This window comes from Zingiber officinale, chromosome 9A, assembly GCF_018446385.1.
Source record: "Zingiber officinale cultivar Zhangliang chromosome 9A, Zo_v1.1, whole genome shotgun sequence".
In the NCBI taxonomy this organism is placed as follows: domain Eukaryota; kingdom Viridiplantae; phylum Streptophyta; class Magnoliopsida; order Zingiberales; family Zingiberaceae; genus Zingiber; species Zingiber officinale.
Genome location: NC_056002.1, coordinates 131,786,566 through 131,795,205, shown reverse-complemented (window position 1 = coordinate 131,795,205; position 8,640 = coordinate 131,786,566). Strand labels below are relative to the sequence as shown.

General features: G+C 38.6%; 1 long non-coding RNA gene across 1 annotated transcript; it reads right to left on the bottom strand.

Annotated features, from left to right (window-relative positions):
* Positions 1-1,940: 1,940 nt before the first annotated feature.
* On the bottom strand, positions 1,941-4,906 carry LOC122020779. The gene is made up of 3 exons (XR_006122329.1): positions 4,698-4,906; positions 2,487-2,635; positions 1,941-2,398 (listed from the first exon to the last, which is right to left on the bottom strand). It is a non-coding gene; the product is annotated as an uncharacterized LOC122020779 (long non-coding RNA).
* Positions 4,907-8,640: the final 3,734 nt, after the last annotated feature.

Genomic DNA, 8,640 nt, shown 5'->3' with positions numbered 1-8,640 from the left:
AAAAATTAAATTTATATTCAAAAAGTTAAATTAATATTTGAATACAAGATATAATTTGAAGAATTAAACAAACACATTATACTTAGTTTCATATCATTCTCAACTCTCTAAGTCCATCAGCCAATTTTGATCCAAATCGATTGATGGACCTAAAAAGTTCATAATGATATGGAACTATCTCCTATGTGTTCATTTAATTCTCCTGATTGTACTTATACCCTTAAACATCAATTTAACACACTATATTGAGAATAATAATTTTTTAAATATAAATTAGATTTTTTTGAACACATTCATGTTAAAAAAAAATAATGTTGGCATATGGAAATAACATTTGAGGATGTGGATATGATTAAGATAACTAGACGAACACATAGAACCTAATTTCATATCATTCCGAACTCTTTAAGTCCATCAGTTAACTAAAACCAACTGAGGGACTTAAAAAATTTAAAATAACATAAAATCAGGTCTTATGTGTTAGTCTAGTTCTCTTGATTATATCCATGATTGCAAATACCAATTTGATACATATATTAAGAGTAGTGATTTTTGAAATACGAATCAAATTTTTTGAACATATTTGTGTTAAAAAAATTGTTGCTATCAGTATGACGTATGGAAATGATGTTTGAGGATGTCGATATAATTAGGAGAACTAGACGAACACATAAGACATGGTTTCATGTCATTCCCAATTCTCTAGGTCTATTAGTCGATTTTGATCCGTTTCGACCAAAATCGTTTAATGGATTTAAAGAACTCAGAATGACATGGAATTATATTATATATGTTCGTCTAGTTCTCATGATTATATTTATACTCTCACATATTAATTTGACACACTATATTGAGATAGATAATTTTTAAACATGAATGTATCCGAAAAATCTAATTTGTATTCAAAAAATTATTATTCTTAATATAGTGGGTTAAATTGATATTTGAGAATGTAGATATAATTAGGAGAACTAGACAAATATATAGAATATAGTTTTATGTCATTCCGAACTCTCTATGTTCATCGGTTGATTTTCGCTAAAAATCGGTAAAAATTGGTTGATGGACTTGGATAGCTCAAAATGACACGAAATCAAGTCTTATATATTTGTCTAATTCTCTTGATTATATCCATACCCTCAAATATTATATTGACTCACTATCTTAAGAGCAGTGTTTTTTTTAACACAAATCATATTTTTTACATATTCGTGTTTAAAAAATAATTGCTCTTAATATAGTGTATCAACTTGATGTTTGAATGTATCAATATAATAGGGAGAACTAGGGTTAAAATTGACTGATGCAGCTAGAGAGCTCTCAATAATATGAAAATATGTCTATGTATTTATTTAGTTTTTTTTATTATATTCATACCTTCAAATATCAATTTACTCACTATATTGAAAAAATGATCTTTTGAACCGAAATCAAATTTTAGGATTTAGATTTAAGGTCACATAATCATTTTTGATCTATTGCTAAATTTACCAATCAATTTATACAATGTAACAATTAATTGGTAAACCTATCAATATTGGGAACAGTACAGGGACAAAATGAATATAAGATAATGAATATGACATACGTAATTTAATAATCTCAAACTGTTAAATATTCTAAAACTCCTAATTTACCAAAATATCGGTAATAAATAATTTTATTTTATTTTTAAAAAAATAATTTAAACTGAAAAACTAAAATATAATTTGTCGTATTCACGCTTATAAACAAATTAATATGTAACTTATGCTTCTTTAAATAACTTTAATAATTATAATGAATTTTAGTGTTAATAAAATTGAACTGACTCAATAGTTTTGATCTATTTTAATTCAGTTTATAGCCTTATTTAGTTCGATTTGACTTGAACTTGATGAACAGCCTCAATTTTTTTCTCTTATTGCATAATAAATAAAAGATAAATAACAAAGAAAAGATTCAACACACAACGAATAAACTTTATGGGTTTGAATAGCTAAAAAAGTCTTAAACTTGAATCTTCCTCTGCTGACATGGCGAATCTACGAGAAATAAGACAAATACGAGGGCGCCAGAGAGATCCGACAAAATCTTTTCAATGCTTGAGTTAGACTTCGATAGGAGAGCAAGAGCAAATTGTGCTGAAAACCAGCCTTCTTTGTAGAACTTACTTTCTTGATGATCTTCAATATGAATTGTTTTCTTATGATCCATTATCGATCGAGCTTCCCTGCAACTCTAGCTGCTGCTGAATCACCCCAACAATGTCAACAAATTGTATTCATTTATGTATCATTTTGAACTGATTTTGGAGATCAGCAGCTTCTTTTTGCTGCTGCTTTCATCAGTCACTCCCAGTTCTAGTTCTATGCATTGCGAGAACACGAATTTGGAGAAATTAAGTCCATTTGAGTATCTAGATTAAGAAAATAAGCAAATCAGAAATATGAAGCGAGTTCATCAGAATGGAATGCTTAGAAAGAGATGAGTTCAGTAGAATGAACCTTAACACTGACATAAGAGCTTTGCAGCTTCAATTCATGTGTACTTATGGAATAAGGTGTCCCTCTATTTTCACAATGCCGGGAAGCTTGCCCTCTCAATGCAATTAAACCCATTCGTTCTCTTCTCCGCTGCGACTCCTTCAGAATGACTGCATTTGAAAGCCGCAGAAGGAATGATGATGATTTCCTTAGTTTGACAGAGATCACGAGTTTCAATGCTCCCAAGGTGTTTCATGTGTTATTGTTTATCTGAGAGAATTCATATTTACATAATTGTTACACATTCCTATAAACAAGTTTGTTGCTCATGTGCTTAGAGGTCGTTTATTCTGGTTTTCCAGGTGGCTAGGAAATTTGAGCATTGCTTAAGCAACGAGTGTAATTATATGTCTTCTTATATAGTATAGGTCTCGCATTTTAGGCAGTTATATATTTCTTTCTTATGAAGAACATGTTTGCTTCACCCTAGGTGAAATTCAAAGTATTCCACGAGTTCGTTACAAAGGCTGTCAAGGCAACTACCATGTTATCGTAATGTAATACTTGTTAACACAAAAGAATGCTAACTATTTTGCCTTTGTTTTACCAAAAAGTTCGTATGTAAATAATGTGAAATGCAAAGGTCATTGATATGTTTGGATCAAGTCTATGGAATGTATATGATCATGTCTAGAAATAGTTAAAATGGCAAGCTGAGAATGTGACTTCAAAGTTGACGCGGTGAAGACTTTATGTAGCCCTGCAATACAAAAACGTCAGTGCCGGGCCGGAAAGGGGTTCCCGACGTTGGCCCTCCGCCGCAAGTCAGTCTCCGGCGATCTCAAGAAATGAAGAACTGTAGCTACAGGATGCAAAAGACGAAGTTGCGCATACCTTTCCCTGTAGAGGGGAACCCCTTTTTATAGTACCATTGTAGTGCTCGTGCAGCACCTCAAAGCGTAGGCACGTTTTTCTAAGTGTCCTAGGAAAAGACAAGTTAAAAAGAATCCTCGACACCATTCCTCAAGCAACCATGCAATTCTCCAATGTGACAGTCTGAAAACTTCTAAAGTACAATTGCCTGCTGGGCATTCCCTGCTGTCAGCGACAAAAACTCCTAAAAGGATACGAAAAGATATTGTAGCGAGGTCATGTGCAGTCGACCGGAGTTTGCTCGGCTGGGCTGCCTCCGCTCGACAGTGTCCTTAGGACCTGCCGACTAGTCTCTTTCCTTACTTCCTAACCGTCATCGGTCCTCCCGCTCTGACCGGGCGTGGTACCCGATAGGCGACACCAGTTGCTGCTTACCTTTCTTTGTGGTCGAAGGACAATTTTACCCGATCGGGGAGAGCCTGACTTAATTGTCTCTTGCGCTAGTATCATGCGCTCGGCCGTACCTAGTTCGCTCGAGCGTGCACCGTCCAATCGGCCAACTTGGATACCTCGCTTGACTCTACCGTCCACATTAGCCGGTCTTTCTTACTTTGACCTATCCCTGGTGGTACCCCTCATTATTACCGGATCGGTATAGAATAACAATTCTCATATGCAACTTACAGTTATGTTATGGTTCTGATTGTTACTTTGTCAGTTGTCTATCTTTATATGTACAGAATACCCATCGATATGGTTGTATGAATTTCTACTAAAGAAATTTTTATCCTGAGAAATTTCACTCGAAAGGGTAAGTTCACTGGGATGTAAAGCTAAAATACCTTTAACTTACTCCTACTAGAACTCGCAAGAAAAAGAACTCTTCCTAGTAAAGTAAGACTATGCAAAATGCATCTTATTGTTTGAGGACTAGTAGGTCTAGATCGATACACGAGGCCTATCGGCACACGAATTATGGTTGACACCAAAGCAACCCACAGAGGATTTGTTGTCACAGAAGTAACCCACAAATTAGGGTTGAACTTCACCTTTGCATTAGTGATCCGCACAATTTCTACTCCCATCATTAAGCACAAGTGAATAAAAGTACAATGACATAATCAGTAAACAGAGAAAACAATTCTTGGAACTTCATTTAACATAATACGAGGCGATCCAATCGAAGAAGGCAATTGGCCAAGCAATGGGAGAACACCATTAACCTGTAATTAGCATTATTCTTGAATATATATATCGTTGATAGATACGACTGGGCCTAATTTGAGATAGCAACGAGATGACCTAAGAATCGAAGGGCACGATTACACAAGAACAGGAATTTTTTAGAGCTCAACTAACCTGAACAGGGAGAGGGTTCGTATTAACGTATGAGATATGAAATGCCACCCTTGGAATGGCTTGGATCCATCTTCGAACAGGTTCCCGAGGGCGATGAAGCTCTCTCTTCTTCGCCGTCGGATCGTACCAACGCCGACCGGATGTTGCCGGCGTGCTCGCCGTTCTCACGACGCAGACGCTGACGAGCCGCAGTGGCCGATGCCCCTCTTTCCATTAAGGAAGGTTGAGAATTTTTCTTTTTATCTTAAAAAAAAAATCTAAGAACAAAAAAAAAAATTTTAAAAGACAATTTTTGATAATTTAGTATATGTGAAAATTATAATATTTTTTTAATCTGGATATCTAGCTCAGCTCTACGTAAGTTTTCACTCGTCAGTAGGATAAATCGAAAATAACATATGAGTCCTGATGGACGATCTAATGTTACAATAGATAATTATCATTTTTTATATATGCTATATATTCAAATTTTACCACTCAACTAATCTTGGGTGGACTTTTTAGCCCCATATTTTGCCTAGCAAGGAAATTTAGGAAGTACGATTACTCTTGACGAGGCATCTTGGTTTCACTAATAGTTCAATCGTCTATATGTGCATGTGTGAGAATTGAACAATAATTATTTAAAAAATGTATCTTTCCTTGCATCGCCACATTAAGCCTAAGAATAATAAATAATTGTCATCTTGCATTGTGAGTTAGTGTTGACCTAAGAGTTTTTTTTTTCTTCTTTTTAATTTAATTTTATCTAGTTTGAACTGATTAATCCTAAAAGTGACCAGTACGACCCTACAAAAATTTCTTATTGGTTACCAAGATAAATCAGAAAACACTCACGAACACTCATTCAAGCGGTGTTCTTTGGCTTGTCATCCAGTTGGAGAAAAATGTCTATAGTGTGTCAGCATTCGAACCTTAAATGTTTGATTAACCGCTTCGAGGGCATAACCCAACTTAAGAGACTTTTGTCAATTGCTAGATGTTGTTTTCGATTGATGAGTTCAATTATCATTAAATTTATAAAGTTGAGTCTATGTTGATTTCCGACTAGACTTACATCGATATATTTTTTTTGCCCCTGGGGCTACGACATCAAGTTGTCACCTAGACATTTACAGTTCGATCTTTAGCTACGGTATATTTGTAGAGATTTTTCCTCCAAATGGGATGTACAATTACGAGATGTTGGGTTTCTAGATCGCCCGCCGTAAACACTTCTCGATTTGCGCTGACGCCCGATGAGAAATTTCTATGGGGTCAAGCTAGTCGCTCTAGATTCAGTGTTACCTTGTTCAACATTTTTTTTTCTATTGAGCGTTACATATATGTATAATATGCTATGTGACTCATCTTTGCGAGTACTCGAGGCACCTGGAAGTTATCCAGGCACCTTAATATTTAGGTACGTCACTTTTTTAAAATAAAATTTCTTAAATCCTAAATCCTAAACATTATATCCTAAATGTGTTGGAACCCCAAGATTATTTTGATATGATCAACAAGTTAAGTTATGTCCTGTGATATTTTAACCTCGTGTCTAAGTGTGCAGGAATTTAGGAGAACAGGAAGTCGAGCGGAAGACGTGGCTAGAGAGAAGGACGACACAGGGAGAGAGCCGACGGGCTCGGTGCGTCCGAGGGACGAGGTGTTGGACCCCGTGGTAGTTTTGATGTGATCAACCAAGTTGGTTAGGTCATGCGTTTTGTCTGATCCCTGTGTCTGAGTGTGAAGGAACTTAGGAGCACAGGAAGTCGAGCGGAAGACGCAGCTAGCGAGAAGGACGACACGGGAAGGGAGCCGACGGGCTCGGTGCGTCCAAAGGACAAGAGAGCTGCGGAAGAGTACTCCGGTGGAGCGAGAAGAACGTGCGCGGCGTTCGAGGGACGAGAAGCCGGACGGAAGCCTGCTCGAGGAGAAGACCGGGAACTGGGTTCGAGTGAGCCATATTCTGGATGGCCGCAATCACCCAAGGAGCCGAACCAGAGCAAGTCAACTGGAAGTTGACTTGTCAACGATTCGGTCGACCGAACCTATTGATCAGTCGACCAAACCCTTCTTTAGCCGAAGCCAACCGCAGTAGACACGTCGAATGCCACGTCAGAAGCTGCCCGTTGGTGAAGCTGATCGGTCGACTGAACCTCCTGATCGGTCGACCGAACCGAAGTTAATCCAGAGACTTAGTCGAGCAAGATGATCGGGCCAACTCAGCTGGAAGACCGTTGGTCGATCGGTCGACCGAACATAAGGATCGGTCGACCGATCAAAAGCTCATCCTCAGAGACTGCACCTGGACGGAAGACTGGGCAGGTACAGCAGGTTCGGTCGACCGAACCTGGGGATCGGTCGACCGATCCCTCTCGAGTCAAACCTGATCCCGAAGGTTCAGGTTAACTGATAAGCTCTAGAACCCCTATATAAAGGGGGTCTCGGATAGCTATTCAGGATAACGATTTTAGAACGAAACTCAACTCTTGTAATCTCTGTTTAAGCAACCTCTGTGCTCTCAAAGTGTAAAAGGTTTCTCCGCCTTCAAAGAAGGAGTTTCTTACTGCGCTTTTCATCGCCCTGGATTAACAACCCTCTTGGTTGTAACCAGGTTAAAAATTCTGTCTTCACTTCTCTTTCTTTTACTTAGTGTTGCATTATTTTAGAATTGAAACGCTTTGAGGAGGGTAACTTTTATTTGCAGGCAATTCACCCCCCTCTTGCCGGTCCCCGCTACACCAACAAGTGGTATCAGAGCCTGATCGCCTCAGAAGGACTAACCGCCAACTGAAGCACTACGATCAAGACAATGGCCGGCGCGAACATTCATCCCCAGAAGTTTGACAGAGATTTCGCTACATGGAAGCGAAAAATGGAGGTATTCTTTAAAACAGACTTTGATATTTTAATTACTATGAAATATGGTTTTGCAGCTCCTAAAGACAAAGAAGAAAACACGTGGAGCAAGAAGGAGCAAGTCGATTTCATCGCCAATGAAAAAGCTGAATTCCACCTCCTCAACGTTCTGCCACCTCAGGAGGTAAGTCGGATCGGAAGCTACAACTCAGCGAAAGATCTCTGGGAGAAATTTCTGGAGCTTCACGAAGGTATCTCTGAAGCGAAGCTGGCGCAGCGCGACATCCTCCAGACACAACTAACAAACCTCCGGATGAACAACGGCGAGAAAGTAGCGCAACTCCAAGCGAGAATCAAGGAACTGATAACGCAACTAATGAACCTTGGAGAAGAAGTAACCAACCGGGATTCCATCAGATACGCGCTCAATGCCTTCCCGAGGAATTCAGAATGGGCGTCCTTAGTAGATGCTTACTACATCTCTAAGGACTTTGAGGTAAGTAGCTTAGAAAACTTGTTTCAACTTTCAAACTTCACTAGTCTCAACTTGCAGAAAAACCAGTAGAGAAGTCGAACCTCAACGTTGCCCTACGAGCTGAAAAGGACAATTCCGACTCCGAAGCGTCAATCGACGAAAACGAAGCTGCGTTAATGGTAAGACGTTTTAATAAGTTTTTTAAATCTAACAAGTTTAGATCACAGTCAAGTAAACGTCATCAAAAAGGAAGGACAGTCCGGTGCTACAATTGCAACGAAGAAGGGCACATTAAGGATGATTGCCCAAAATTGAAGAGCAAACAGAAAGATAAGGAAAGAAGCAAGAAGCCAGCTCGACCCAAGCACAAAAATCTGAAGGCAACATGGGACGACTCTTCATCCTCCGAGTCAGAAGTCGAAGAATTCGTAGGATTAGCTCTACTAGCTAACCATCAGCCAGAAGAAGAGTCAAGCTCAGAGATGAGCATCGATGAAGGGGGAGGAACATCAGAAGAGGAAAGCTGCAATGAAGAGGGAGTCTCACCGAGTCAGGTAAGTCAGGTATGAAATCTAACCCCGACTCAGTCTTTTCGCTTTATTAAATCGCTTTCTAAAGACTTATTCG